Consider the following 17040-nt stretch of genomic DNA (forward strand, 5'->3'; position numbering starts at 1 on the left):
CAAATAATATTTAAAACAAACAAAATTTTTACTAATCGAAAAAAATAAGATACTTCTATAACCAATCCTATGACAGAAACATTATTCAACACCTTAGTACTTACAAAATCACCCAACAAGGAATAATTTATTTATGGTATTTGAAGAAAACAAGAAGCACCGCCGCTTTACATTCTAATCATTTTACTATAAATATAAAATTTGAAAAATGCAAATGAAGATATTTCCGAAGACAACAAGATCATTTATAATTTTAAACACATCAAAATAACTCATATTCGACCCAATGGTGCAATACTATGTCAAAGTAAAATGACCCATTATCGAAGCTTGTACAAACCCAACAGAGGCATAAATAAAATAGATCCAAGCACATCATGAACTCAAAAACACGATTCTACCAAAAACATAAAATTTAACTTACTTTTTCGAACTTGGGGTGGAGGTTTTGTTTTTTTACATATCGAGCAAGATCGGAGCACTAGCCAGTGAGTGAAGACTTTCGACAGCAGCAAGAGTTTCTGTAAGGAGTCTCGACCGCAATTACTTCGGCTGAGGTTTCAACGGAGAGGGGCAGCGTGAAAAGGGACGAGTTTCAAAGAAATAACCAAGCCACAACTTTGGATTATGGGTTTTATTAGGTTTTGTTTGTTTAAATTTTTTTCATTGATTTCAATACATAAATAAAAATTTCAGGCACATAACTTGGCATTTTCTTTGTACAGCGGAATCATTTTGTAGTATGTAATTAAATAATGTAAGATTATATAAAGATAACGAGAGTACATACAATATTTGTTACATTACATAGTGATTTCAATGGTAAAAAATGTATTAGAGAGTCAAGCATAAATGAAAATGAGAAATAGAGAATGCAGTGCACTGTCAAAATGAAGAAGGATTGAATTTAAATGTATTTTAGCTCAAATGGACTTTAAATCCAAATACCCAAAATTTAAAATATAAATTTTTAATTATACTAAAAACTTAAAATTATTAAATACACTTTATGGAATTTTATGATAAATTATTAAAAGAAAAATAATTTAATATTGAATTATAATTTTATTTTTATTTTATATATTATTCTTAAATTAAATTTTAAAATATAAATTACTTAATTGTGTTATAACTATTAATATTAGAATAATAAATAAAAATATTAATTGTCTTTACTATTAATTATTATTTTGTGTATATATATATAAATATAATATATATGTATGAGTATGTATATACGGGTAATATATATTTCTTTGTATGGATCTATATTTATATAACGTAGGTTATATAATATTATATATGTATGAGAAGTTTAAATATAACAGAGAGAGAGAAAGGGAGAGCCGGGAGAGAGGTGGATATGAAGTAAATTTTCTCACTCATTCTTTGTATTGAATACAAGTCTATTTATAAGCAAAATGGAAATAATATTCTCTCGAATTTGATTTGCATGCTTCAGTCATGTCAATTTTCATATAAATATTATTTTCCAGTAGGCCATATAATAAGTAGTGATTACGTTCATAAGGCGCATGTCAAGTTTTTAATGCATTGTTAGGCTTACAAAGTATCTAAATATGATATCATCCATTACTACAGAATATGTTTCATTATAATCAATTTTAGGTCTTTGTGAGAATTTTTGAGCTACAAACATCGTTTTGTATCATTGTCTTTATTTGTTTTCCTCACTAGTACCCAGCCTAACTAGCTTAATACCTTATGGCGTTGGATTTATACATCCAAATACATTTCTTTTTGCCATTGAGTCTAATACATAGTGGATCACATCTTTCTATTTTGGCCAATCGTTTTTTTTCGATATTCATCAATTGATGTTGGTTCAGGATCCTCGTCGTCTTCCATTATATCGAGTGTCATGTTATATGTGAAAATATTATCAATGATTGTTTTCTTTCGGTTCAAAATATTCTTTATAGCAGTAAAGTTAATTGAATTTTCAATAACTTTATTTTTTTCTGAGGTGGACTCTTCCAGAGCATCCTCTTTAAGGATTTGTTTTTTATCACTATAAAGTATTTGAGAGATTGAATCATTAATCAATATCTTTTTCTTTTGGGGATTTTTATCCTTGGACCTCACAAGTTTGTCAAGCTTCAGGCACGCAGAAGATTCATTGGCACTTTCCATTTGTCTTTTCGGGATATTTATTTTTTCCGATGCATTTGCTGCAGGAATATACAACTTGGTGACTCTATTGGAGTTATTTAATGTATCTGGTAACTGATTTATAATATGTTGTAAGTATACAATTCTTTGTACTTCTAACACACTGTTGTGAACGAGTATCCATGAAATTCGTAGGTATTTTCTAAGAAACTTTCTTTTTCAGTTGATTCTGTTCTCCCCCTAATGTCAGAAAATTTGTTTCTTCAAAATGACAATCTTTGAATCGCACAGTAAATAGATATCTGTTAGTAATTCTGAGTTATTTAATTATCAACGGTGATTCGTACTCGACATAAATTCCTAAACAATATTATGGCCCATTTTTGTACGCTGGGGTGATGCAATTAACACATAAACCGTGCATCAAAAAATCCTCAGGTGAGAAATATTGGGTTCTTGTAGAAATATTAATTGTGTTGGGAAGTACTTATGATAACTTGTCAATCTAATTCGCACAGGTGTTGCTGTATGTAATATTGTATATCCCCAAAAAGAAACGAAAAGTTTGGATTTCATCAATAATGATAACTTGTCAATCTAATTCGCTCAGGTGTTGCTGTATGTAATATTGTATATCCCCAAACAGAAACGAAAAGTTTGGATTACATCAATAATGATAACTTGTCAATCTAATTCGCATAGATGTTTGCCAGACCATTTTGTGTTTGAACATACAAAACGTGATGCTCAACAGTAATTCTCAAAGTTATGCAATCATCGTCAAATGCTTTTGATGAATATTCAATAGGATTGTTTAGACAATTTTTCTTTATTGAATAATTAGCGAATTGTGCTCACAATTTAATTATTTGTACAAGTAACCTTGCAAATACTACATTACGAGTAGATAGTAAGCATACATGTGATCATCTCGTTGATGCATCAATGAGCACCATTAAATATTTAAATGACCTACATGGTGGATCTATAAGTCCACACACATCACCCTGGATTCTTTCCAAAAAGAGAATGGGGATTCAATCCCGTCTTTGGTCGGTGACAGTCAAATTATCAATTTGCCTTATGGGCATGTCGCACGCAAGTTTATCAGAATTCAAGATTTCTCGATCTTTCAATGAATGGCCAATGAAATTTTTAATTATTCACCTCATTTTGGTATTAAGAGGATGCCCAAGACGATCATGTCAAATTTAAAATTCATTTATTTGTGCAGACTTCAAGTCTACAATATGTGTTTTAATGACACTTATTTTGGCATAATACAAGCCAAAGGACAACGAGGGTATTTTTGTAATTGCATTTTTCTTTCTATTGAAGAATTTTTTTAATAATCAAATATTCATGATTTGTCTCATCTATTTTTTTTAATGTGATATCCGTTTCTACGAATATTAATAAAACTCAGTAGATTTTTTAGAGTTTTTCTCGAGAATAGTGTATTTTATATTTCAAGTTTGATTCCTTAAAAAAAACAAATAAGTGCTCTTCTGGAGCTTTCAATTGTCGTACTGCCACTTATTGTGCTGACTTTTATTTTTTTCAACTTCAGGTGAAAAAATACTTTTTGTATTTTAATATCATGTGCGTAGTCGCACTATCGATGATGTAAATATCATCCTCTATATTATTTGTCTTATGTTTAATGACATCCATATTCATTCATAATGTAACGTGGGCCGGGAGTCGATTGTGTTGATAATGTGTTATAAATATTAATATTAATTATCTCTACTGTTAATCATTATTTTGTATATATGTATAAATATAATATGTATATGTATGAGTATGTATATATGGGTAATATATATTTGTGTGTATGGATATATATGATGTAGGTTATAAAATACTCCATTTGTCTACCTCTAAAGTTATATTTACCTTTTGTGTCATTATACTTAACATTAAAAATATATTTTATATTTGTATTATAAGATATATACAAATATAAGTATTTTTATTTTTTTTCTCTTGATTTTTACTATATTTTGATATAATAATTAATATGAAAAATTGGAAAAGTACCATGTATGTAAGTCCAATTATTATTTTTGAACATTTTTTTTTCTACTTTCTTATTTTAGAATATCATGTGTACTTTGGGCATGATTATTGCCCTCCAGCGTCGGAAAAACACACGTGACCGTCACGTGCGCCTTCGTGGCGTTCCCGATGCAAACGTGGATCTCGCCGTTGTTGTATTGTCGCCTACATGAACGTCAAAGGGATGGTGTGGAATTTCGGATTATTTTAAAAAATAAATAAATAAATATTATTTTTTCAAAATTCAATTTGTTCCGATTGGACCAAATTGAAAATTAGACCCTAGAACAAACACAACCATCTCGTAATCAAATCCCTCATTCTTCCACCCATTGAATTGAACTTATTTCTCCCAAATCAAACTCACCCATTGCGATTTCGAATCGAACAAATAATTTCACCCATCAAACACACTCATTATGATTTTGAATAGAACAAATAATTCCACCCATCAAACCTACCCACCCGTGTCGACCGTCGACCTCCGTCATACGCTGTTCTCATTGTCGCTCGCCAATGCGCTGATGGAGAATTCCAAGCAAAGTTCAAGTGAGTTTAAATTTTATTTTATTTTTTTCGTTTAGAATGAGTTATTATTGTGACATTCTGTTTCAGTCATGGATTTTAAACCAAATTTTTGTTATGAAATTTTATATATTTTTTTATTAGTTTAGAATAAGTTTTTGTTTCTAAACTTTTGTGTTTATTTAAACATACGAATGAGAGAATGTGGGATCTCTTCATCGGCACCTTCAGATTTGGAGTGCCACTGCGGAATAAAAACTATAATGTACACTTTGTGGACGGTGGATAAATCCGAAAGAAGATTCAGTTATTGTTCCAAATCAAAGGTATCGAATTTTGGGAATCATTGTATCTTGGATATTACACACTCATTGTTGTTCATTAATCAAACATGTAGAGAGGAACAAGATTGAAGTGTTGATTTTTCGGTGGGAAGATTCGCCAATATGTAGTCAAGTGAAAGCTGTAATCCCAAGCTTATGAAAGAAATTGAATAATCGGAGTGTTGAAATTAAGCTGTTGAAGCAACAGCTTTCAAAGATCAACGGTCGAGATGATGAAATTATATTACTGCAACAAAAAGTTAGAAAAGTGAAAGCAAAATTGACGATTGATGTATGTTGTCTTTTTGTTGTTGTTTTATACATATGGATGAAGTAGAAAATATAGATAATTATACCGTGTTACTGTTGGATATTTGTGTTTGCAAGTTGTTGTAGTATGATATGTTCTATATATGATAATATTTTGCTATATTTTTGGCAACTTTTGGATACGAAATTTCACATATATGCTTTTCATAGCGTGTTTTTTATTGTGTAATAGGATTTGTGGAGTTGACAAAATTTTGGGCATATGGTGGACAAAATGAGTAGAATGCAGGAAAACCTTAGGCGTGATCACACAAGTACAACATAAAGTGGGATGACTAAAAATTGCAAAGAAGTTCTCCAGGGTTAAATTGGCAATTTCAAGACTCCAAAATTTAATTGCAAAGGGGATGTATGATTGATAATTAAAAAGAGAGTAAGGGACAATTGAAGAGAAAAGAGAAACGCACAATCACGTTCTCACCACGATATCAACTATTGGAGGGGAGAACAAGAGGAAGGCATGATGATTATTAGTCCACGCAGTGCAGAGTAGTCCTTGGAGCATGACAGACAAAATTTGAGGGGATTATTTCTTCATTTTTAGAATTGGTTTGTTGTTGATTTCCAAAGATTGAAGGCATGATGAACTTATTTATTTGCTTTGCATTTTCGATTTCCATGGATTGTAAGTAATTTATTTTCTAGCTTAGGTATGAATTGAAGTTTGGGATATGAATTTTGAGACTTGATTTTGATTTTAATTTGATGTTTATTGGTATTGGGTATTTTTAATTTCTCTACTTGGCGAGATTAGAAATTTTAAATTGATATTTGTGGCCAGGTATTAGTTTGAGATTTCATTGCTATATTGAGGATTGTCACCCGTAATTGTGTAATCTTTTGATTGAAGTAGTAGCCTAGAGGAAGAATACTCTAGGGAGGAATTAAAATCAATTTTGAAGAAATCCTCGTAGGAATTTGGTTAAATTGAATTGGACCTTTGTAATTCTCAATGATGTCAAGTCAGTAGTATTAAGGTCGTACATCGGATTCTCACTTGATTAGGGGAATAGCTAACAGTCGTACCTTAGGTATCGAAAAGGTAAGAAAATGTTGGTTTTGAATGCGTGTAGATCAACCATAACCAATTTATCCAATAAACCAATAAACTTGATTATGGTCGATGAACAAATTTTCATATTCCGAACGGAAATTCGTGCCTAGGCTAGAGTTTAGTTAATTTTGGTATTTGGTTATATTTTAGCTTATTTTATTTTCTTTCTAATTTGAATTATTTTCCTGCTTATTTAGCCTGATATTCTCAAATTCCCCCATAGATATATATATATATATTTAATTATAAGTAGCCAAGTTATCAAATCGTTACTGCTTCCCTGCGGAGATGACCCTACTCACCATTGCTATATTGCGTTTTACATTATCTTTGGCGTAGGAACTAATATTTTATTTTGCAGCTGTGCGACATGCTTGCAATTTTGGAGCCGTTTCCAGGGATGCAGTTTTTTGATTTTTTTATATTTGGTTGTTTATATTTAACTTTATTTTCTCGTTTAGTATCTGACGAGGGTGAAAAGGCCAAGAAAGTTGAAGAAGTTTTGATGCATCTTATGGCACAAAGAACTCTGAGGGAATTAGTTGCTCTTGATTTAATTCAGCATCCCTTGTGTATTACTTTTCCTGATATAGCCGATAATATGACATTTGAGTTAAAATCTGGACTGATACATTTATTGCCATCTTTTCATGGCTTGTCAGGTGAGGACCCGCACAAACACTTGCAGGATTTTGATGTACTGTGTACGAGTATAAAACCACTGGAGATCACTGAGGATCAGATCAAGCTCCAAGCTTTTCCATTCTCTTTGAAAGATGCAGCGAATGATTGGTTGTTCAACTTACCTGCAGAGAGAGTGACCACATGGATGGATATGAAATGCAAGTTCTTAGAGAAGTTCTTTCCCGCATCCCAGGCTGCGAATTTTCGAAAAGAGATCTGTGGCATTAAGCAAGCTTCAAGGGAGTCTTTATATGAGTATTGAGATAGATTCAATAAATTATTTGCTAGATGTCCCCAACATCAGATTTCTGAGCAACTTTTAATCCAATCTTTTAAGGACTAACTTCTATTGATAGGAGGATAATCGATGCTTCTAGTGGAGGAGCTTTCATGAACAAGACTCCGATAGGAGCTTGGGAGTTGCTAGACAGCATGGCTGTGAACTCTCAACAATTTAGGCCAAGGGATGTCGTGGGAGTGAAAGAAGCTGTCGAGGTAAGTTCTCTTATGCAACAACAATTGAATGAGTTAACTGCTTTAGGAAATGTTCAAGTGAAGCCATGTGGAATTTGTACAAGTGTTACACATCCTACGGATGCATATCCTACATTGATAGAAGATATGAAAGTGAATATTGCAGGTTTTGTATCAAGAAGAGCTTATGATCCCTATTCAAACAAATACAATCCGGGATGGCAAGATCACCCCAACTTTAGTTATTAGAATCAACAATCCTATGGCCAGCAGTAACCACCGGGTTTCCAATTATGTGGACAATAACGACCACAAAGGACCATGCCCCAAGCTCCCATTCCTGGTAACTCTCTACATGATATGGTGAAATCAATTGCCTTCAATTTTTTGCAATTTCATCAAGAGACGAGAATGAGCATAATAAATTTGGAAGATCAGATGTCTCAAATTGTGAAAAAGGTGCGCAAAATGAAAGAAAGGGAGAAAGGCAAGTTGCCGGCTCAAACCCACATGAACCCAAGCAATATTAGTTCAATGGTATTGCAAAGTGGTAACAAACTGAAAGGTCCGAAGGTTGTTGCACAAAAAGAGAAAGCCGAAGAGGAGATTGAGAAAGAGATCGAGAAAGAAGCAAACAAGTCTACTGATCAAGTGATGTCTAAGCCTCATATTCAATCCACTTCTAATATTGCTCAATTTCATCACAGGTTAGCGAAATCGGCTAAAAAATCGACAAGGACAATGACATCATAGAGATTTTTAAGAAGGTAGAGCTAACAATCCCTTTGCTCGATGCAATTAAGCAAGTCTCTCGTTATGCAAAATTTCTAAAGGAGCTATGTACCAAAAGAAGAAGTTGAGAGGGGAAGAGAAGGTGCTAGCTGGAGAGACTGTGTCCACCATTCTTCAAAGGAATTTGCCACAAAAATTCGGAGATCCATGTATGTTTGTAGTCCCGTGCAAGATATGTAAAATGGAAATCAAAAGAGCTATATGTTAGATTTGGGTGCAGCTATAAATGTTATGCTTAAGTCTATTTTTAACTCTTTAAACATTGGGCCTTTGAAAGAAACAACAATAGTGATTCAACTAGCCGATATAACTAATGCTTACCCTGAATGGATATGTGAGGATGTTTTTGTGCAAGTGAATGAGTTAATATTCCCTGTTCATTTCTATGTTTTAGATATGTATGATGAAAATTCACCTAATTCTTCACCTATTTTGCTTGGACGGCCTTTTATGTGTAGTGCACACACAAAAATTGATGTTAGAACAGGGACACTTACCATGGAATTCGAAGGTGTAAAGATTCATATCAATATTTTTTATGAATCGAATGATCCCGTGGAACCTCATGTTTTGTATTGTGTAGATGTCCTTGATCAAAATGTGTAGGAAGTCTTTGAAGTTAGAGAAATAATGAAATTGCAGTTGCAAGAGTTTGAGGAGATTCAGAACAAAGCTTTCGACAATGCTAGAATTTATAAGGAAAATAGTAAGAAAATTCATGATCCAAATATTCTGAGGAAAGATTTTAAGGTTGGCCAAAAGGTTTTGCTTCATCATTCTCATCTTAAGATTTTTCTGGATAAGCTTCGTTATCGTTGGATAGGTTCATTTGTTATTACTAATGTGTTTCCTTATGGTGCAGTTGAGATTCAAAGTCTAAGCACGGAAAAAACGTTTGTTGTGAATGGACATCGTCTTAAGCCTTATTATGAGGGGTTCCAGAGAAAAGAAGCGAAGTGTGTAGCTCTTGTTGAGCCGCGTAATTAGCTTAAGAAGCGTTGTGTTGAGCCAACGACAATAAACAAAGACGTTTTTGGGGAGGCAACCCAAGTGTTTTAATTTTATTTTATGTGCTTTGAGTTTTTGTTGTGTTTCTAAATGAGTATCATGCCTTTTTTGAGTATTTTGATGCAGGTATAGTATCCATGGTTGGATGAGGCAGAATAGACACGATTTTTAGGCGTAGCCACGCATGCATTGTGTTGTGATTGATGAGAAGGAGAAATTTTCTAAAGAAATCAGAACCTAAAACTTTCTTAGGCGTGATCACTACTAATGACGTCTTACATTCTGAAAAATTGCACAAAAAGATGATTTGTTTTGAAAAATTATAAAATTTATTATTATTATTAAATTTATTATATTGATTATTCTTATTATATTGATTATTATAATAATTATTAAATATATTATTACTATATTTATTATTATTTCTAAATAATAATTATTACTATATCCTTTTTTTTTATTTCTATATTATTATTATTATTATTATTATTATTATAATATCCAATTAAACCCTAATTTTTTTTTCTCTCTTCCCCTCTCTCAGCCGTTCCTTTCCGGTTAAAACCTCACCGCGCCGCTCGCCACCCATTCGAGTCCAGTCCGCCGTTGTAGCGCCGCCAGCCGTCGCTCCAGATCCACCGCAGCCAGCCGGTCCGAAATCCAGCCGTCAGCCGCGCCTATCCAGCAGGCCGGTTTGCGCCTCCGGTTCGCTCAACCGGTTCGCGCCTCCGGTTCGCTCCGCCGGTTCCGCCACCCTCCCCGCTGATCGAAGCCCAGCCACAGTTGCACCATCCAGCTGCCGCAGCCACCAGCCGGTTTGCGCATCGCGGTCGGCATTTTCACTCTTAAGCCGCGAGTCGCCTCAGATTCGATATTCAGAGAGTTCTCTTCTCCTAATATAGTGTGATTTCAATTGCTAATTGGTTCCGGTTGATTATTGCCCTTTTAATTTATGAGATTAATTGCCATTGTGCCTAATTTGATAATTATGCTAGAATCTCCTTGAGAAAATTGATAAATGGATGCTTGATCAATGTTTGGAAAAGTTATGTTTATTTTGAAACAACATTGAGGAGGAGTGCCTTTGTTGAGATTGTTGTTTGGCTTGGAGCATAATTGCTAATGTGAATGCTTTGTGGAATTTATTGAAAATTGTAATTTGATTATTGAATTCTTTTGCATGGGCAATGTACAAGAGTTGGATCCCCCTCCTCTCCCCCGAGCAATGCGAGAGTCATTGGTCCATCCGTCAGTGGCCGATTGTCCCCACCTATTTCAGGGAAGTTTCTTTTCTCCGTCTCTTTTGTTTCATCTTTATTTTTTAAATAGGGACATTGTGTCAATTAGGTGTGGGGGATATTAGAACTTTTAATGTGATATAATGCTTTATTTTGATGCACTTCCCTACATGTCCTCTTGAGTATGTCGAGCTTAGGTTGTTTTGCTTTACTTAGTTCATTAGGATCTTGCCATGTTTGTTGATGAAGTTAGATGACGAATGTGCTTAGCCTTTTAACAAAGAACCCTTAAGTGAGTTGTTTTGAGCCTTATTTGAGAAAATTCATTACATACATATCATTTATGCTGAATTTTTCTTGGAGTGTGTGAGCATATGTTGTATTTGACTACCTAGAACTTGTTTGCTTATGCTACCTTTACCTATATTATCCCTTAGTGAACCAAGTTTGATAATGTTATTATCATATTTTTCTTAGTGTATATTTAACCCCAAACCGATAAGCCTTTTTATTGGATTAAGCCGAAAGATTGCTTGAACCTATGAGAACTTGAGGGATTGTTCTTTGATTCATTATATTAGATTATTTAGAGTTGCGTTCATTATACGATATTATTACGGAGTTGTATTTGAAAGTATTCATATTGTCGCAGCTATAAACTCATATATATTTTTGCCAAAAGTATCTAGCTTCTAGAAAAAAAGAAAAAAAAATAGAAAAAAAGGAAAAAAGTATTTCGAGTCCTAAAAAAGAAAAGAAAAAAAAAGGACTTGTGAAAATAAATGAGTATGTTATTGTCTACTGATCAATGCTTGAGAAGTATCTTGTTGTTCTTGTTCATTCATGTATGCGACTTGCGCTCATTATGATGTGATGAATTGATAGATTAATTCATCGGTCTCATTAGCGGTTAATATTCTCTTTTCTACCCCAACCATGGCCCCATTACAACCTTTTAATTAAGACATTTGATTATGAATGTTAATTTCCTGATGAATTGTGAAGTTGATTTGATTTTCTTGCAAGCTTATGGGATTCGTCGTTTACTTCATATGCATTGAGTGAATATAGCCTCAACACTTGAGGGTGAGAGCTTAATTTATATACATACTCTATTTGGTGAGGTTAGTTAGTTCTTGCATGCTTTGAATCTGACGTAGTTGATGACACGGCTAAATGACTTTTGCACTAGTGAGTATTTCAATTCTTGGTTTGGATATATGCTTGAGGACAAGCATGGAGTATGTGTAGGGAAATTAATATGTGCTATATATGATAATATTTTTCTATATTTTTTACAACTTTTGGATACGAAATTTTGCATATATGCTTTTCATGGCGTGTTTTTTATTGTGTAATAGGATTTGTGGAGTTGACAAAGTTTTGGGCATATGGTGGACAAAATTAGCAGAATGTAGGAAAACCTTAGGCGTGATCACTCAAGTACACACAAAGTCCTTCGGGGTTAAATTAGCAATTTCAAGACTGCATGATTTAATTGCAAAGGGGATCTATGGTTGAGAATTAAAAAGAGAGTAAAGGGCAATTGAAGAGGAAAGAGAAACGCACAATCATGTTCTCACCACAATATCAACTATTGGAAAGGTAAACAGGAGGAAGGCAAGAACGTAGTGTAGAGAACTCCCCGGAGCAGGGCAGATAAACTTTGAGGGGATTCTTTCTTCATTCTTAGAATTAGTTTGTTGTCGATTTCCAAAGATTGAAGGCATGATGAACTTCTTTATTTGCTTTGCATGTTTGATTTCTATGGATTGTGAGTAATCTATTTTCTAGCTTAAGTATGAATTGAAGTTTGGGATATGAAATCCTCGTAGGAATTTGGTTAAATTGAATTGAACCTTTCTAGTTCTTAATGTTGTCGAGTCAGTAAAACTATGGTCGTACCTAGGATTCTCACTCGATCAGGGGAATAACTAACGGTTGTACCTTAGGTATCGACAAAGTAGGGAAATGTTGGTTGTGAATACGTATAGATCAACTATAACCAATTTATCCAATAAATCAATAAACTTGATTATGGTTGATGAACAAATTTTCATATCCCGAACAGAAATTCGTGCCTAGGCTGGAGTTTAGTTAATTTTGGTATTTGCTTATATTTTAGCTTAGTTTATGCTCTTTCTAATTTGAATTATTTTCCTGCTTATTTAGTCTGATATTCTCAAATCCCCCATTATATATATATAGATATAATTATAAGTAGCCAAGTTATCAAATCATTACCGCTTCCATACGGAGACAACCCTACTCACCATTGTTATATTGCGTTTTGCATTTTCTGTGGCGTAGGAACTAATATTTTATTTTGTAGTTGTGCGACAGGCTTGCATAGTAGCATTGTTCTTAACGTTAATTATTTGTAATAATAGCCAATTCTAGTTGTAGTAGTAACCTTCTTAATTACACAGAAAATGTTGTCCCAGACAACATTACGAATATTGCCCCGAGCAACATTACATTGCACAAGACAAAAAATTAGTAAGAACAATGGTCCTATATACAAAAGATAGTTGTCAGTTTTGACATAGCTTAACTTAGGATGACATAATCACATTATTGGGCATGATGCACAAAAGACAAAAAGCTATCTCAAAAAGTCATACCAATCCGCACAATCCACCATCAGCAACACAAATCGAAACACCCATCAATCACTACCACACATAACATTAACAGTGGATTCTTGTGTTGCTGGTTCAAAATCGTCCATCCATTTCCACCTTGGATAGTTTAATTGTATTTAATAAACATCCAAAATAATGTTAAAAAGAACCGTGCAATGTAGTGTTAGAACCAAACTGTAGTATAATCTTACCGGAGTACTTTTGTTGACCAAAGTTTGTCCGCATTGTTCTTGGATTGTGGAAAAGTGCTCACACTAGTTGCTCCATCTTCCATAGTTGTATCCTACATATTAACATGCCAAGTATCTTGTAAATAACACATAGGTCAAAAACAACTAATATGTATTATATTATATAGCCTTATAAATCTATGTACAAACTTTTTGCGGTTTCAGAGTTGGACAGTGGGCTGCATTATGGCCAGTAGCACCACAACGCCCACATTTAATGGTGCTTTGCCTCCTTTTCAATCTCGGTGTTCCCTCTTTCATTTTAACAAATTTTTGAGGCTCCCCAAGATCACATTTACGTTTTTTATTTGACCTCCCAACACGCCTCCGGATAGAGGGTGACTTAAGAGAATGGTAGTTTTGGGTTCCCAAAACACCTCACTACTAACGACTTTGATTGAATAGGAAAAGACTTTGTTATACGCTCTCACATGATACGCGTTGTTCACATAGTCTATGACATCTCCCCTTGATTTTTGATTGCCGAGATAGCATGATTACATGGGATTCCACTAAATTGAAACCTCTTACACGAACACATCCTATCGGCCAAGTCCATGTTCTGTTGCCTTCCATAAGTGCAAGATATTTGATAGTGCTTGTTATCCGACTTGATCAGAATGCAATATGACACATTTGCTCTATTCCTTCTAATATCCTTTATTACCTTTGGGCAAATCACTATATCCCTCCATTTTCTCTGTGCATGATCTCTGTTAGCTTGCAACCGCTTCATCAGGTACACTCAAATATCTTCAAACATAGATAAAACATGCTTGTCTCGAGCGTCGGATATAGCATTATTGAAACTCTCACACAAGTTATTAACAAGTAGCTTACACTTTGAAAAGATCTTAAAGTGTGATATGTTTCATTCCCTAATAGGCTTCGCGTGAAGCCACTTCCACGCCTTCTCATCCAACTCTTTTACCCTATCTATCTTATGTCTGAATTCACCAATAGTGGGTGCCCTTGCTACCTTCTATAAGGCATTCTTCAAGGTTTTCCCCTTGAACTCAGTGATAAAAAAGTTAAGTGTCGCACACACCATCAGTGCTTTTTCCCAGGGAATACGAACAATGCTTTCACAAGTCCTTTTTATTTTATCTTATATAAAAAAATACATTCGTGTTAAGATATTATTTCTAAATCCCTCTTCAACAATGTCAGGAACCATGTCCATGTTTCTCGTATCTTATTTGCCATAGATGCAAAGGCTATCGGAAAAATACAATTGTTGGGATCCAACCCAACAACAGACAACAGGACTCCCCTATAAACAGTCCTAAGATGGCATCCATCGATGTCAATAAAAGTCCTACCACCTTTATTGAAACCTTTTTAGTGTATTGAGGCAAATATACATTTTTTCGAATGTGGAGTCATTCCCATCCACCTTGTTCTCTAGCACGACAGTTGTCCCGGGATTAGATTGTCTTAGTGTATGAGTATAATCCTAAAATCTACCATATTGATATGTGGCATCCTCTTCCAACCATTTTAAAGCCCTTTTTTTTGGCCCTGTAAGCCATATCCTTGGACACATTTACTCGTAATTTGTTGATAATATCCACTCTAAATCCTTTGATTGTTCTTTTTGGGTTTTGTTTGAACTTATCCGCATACTTATCGCCCAAAAACTTCATTTTCATATTGAACATGTAACTTCTCCTTACAAGTATGCTCTCCACGGAACACCGAGATCTCAAATCCAATTCCATCATCCATCACACGTGCATGGATTTTCTAGCTACAACCGTTGTCACCACAAACAACATACAATATTTTCAAGTCAACTTTTGTGAACTTTATTTGCTTTATATTGACAAAAATGTAAGAGTTCACAACCTCTTTCCACTCATTTCTGCTTGAAAAGGCCATCCAATTTCAAAATTCGGTGAAAACAAATCAACTTCCTGGAAGGTGGGAGATGGCTTCTCCTTCAAGCCATCCTTTTCTAATTCCACCAACTCTGCAAGTTCATTATTTTTCTCAAACATATCATCCTCTGACTCATGTTCGGCGTTCTCCTCCAATACAATCTCTCTGCTTCCATCTATATGCTTTTCTCAGCTTATTTCCAAATCATCAATAGTCACCCCGAATACATCATCCACATTATCGTCAAACAAAATATTATCCTCCTTATCAATGTCTGAACCCATGAAAAATTTACGGTTAGATTAAGAAGTCTCACCTACTTGTATGCCTTCACACTTTCCTAACTTATAACCTTCAATTCCCTCTACAACCTCACCCCATAACTCTTCAGAACCCCCATCACATATTCAATGAACAGATCGTCATCACACTCATGCGGTTCTGATTCAGATAAATACTCTACATCAAATTCGAACTCACCATTTTCATCTATCATTTCCCTTAAATCCACAAACACATCCAATTCCTCAACATTCCCACCTATGTCTTCCAATGCTATTTGCGTAAGTGATTCATCATCTAATACTAATCTAGACCCCCATCTCTATGTGTGTAAAAATCTAACTTACCGGTGCTCGATGCCCCACAATTAAAAGCACATCTGAGTAGGCAAACTATGTCAAGAAAAATTATCACAATCGGGTCAAAAGATGTCTTCTTGACCCCCACGTATTTTAGGTTGAGAGTCAAATGTAAATTGCCACGAAAAAATAGATTTATTTTCGCTTTAGTGGGGTTGTTGGTCCAACATATACGATACAAAAGCGAATATGAACTATCAAACATCAAGTTTAAGCCACAATAACTAAGTAATTAATTCAAAAAATGAGGGCACAACAAGGCATGTTTTCCACATATTAAACGTGACAAAAAAGATCATATGTTATGCAATTAAGTGATGGGAGAATGGAACACAGATCCACACATACTTTTCTTTTCCATTCCAAAAAAAAAACTACCAAACCCTAAGCACAGAGATAAAATCATACCCAATTTCATAGCAATCACCAAACCCTAAGCATAGAGATAAGATTGGTGGAGTTTTTCACACCGATTCCACCTTACTAGCCTCACGAGTTCGAGTATTTGTGTGCCATAATGTGCAGTTCGACATCGGCGATGGAAATGAAGGTAGCCCAATGGTGGAATCGAAATGTAGGTGGGAGAGATCAATATTGGGGAGGAGAAAAATTTAGGGTTCTGTTTACGGATTTGAATCGAAGGGAGATGGATCGATGTTTGCTTCTAGGGTAAATTCTCAAGTTCCTGAATCGAATTTGAAAAAAAAAAATTATTTTTATTTTTTTTTAAATAATCTGAATTTTCACATTACCCTTTCGAAATCTAGACAGACGACAACACATAACAGCGAGGTTCACGTTTGCACCGGGAATGCCGCGAAGGTGCACATGACAATCACCTGTATTTTTCCAACGCCGAGGGACAAAAAATGTCTGTAGTATAATGTTCTAAAATACGAAAGTGGAAAAAATATTTGAAAATGATAATTGAATCTACATACAAGGTATTTTTTCGCAATTTTTCATAATTAATATCCAAATATTAACACACTAAAAATAAATATAAATCTTAGAGGTGAAC

This window comes from Andrographis paniculata, unplaced genomic scaffold (genome assembly GCF_009805555.1).
Source record: "Andrographis paniculata isolate CXL003 unplaced genomic scaffold, ASM980555v1 Contig34END, whole genome shotgun sequence".
Taxonomy (NCBI): Eukaryota; Viridiplantae; Streptophyta; class Magnoliopsida; order Lamiales; family Acanthaceae; genus Andrographis; species Andrographis paniculata.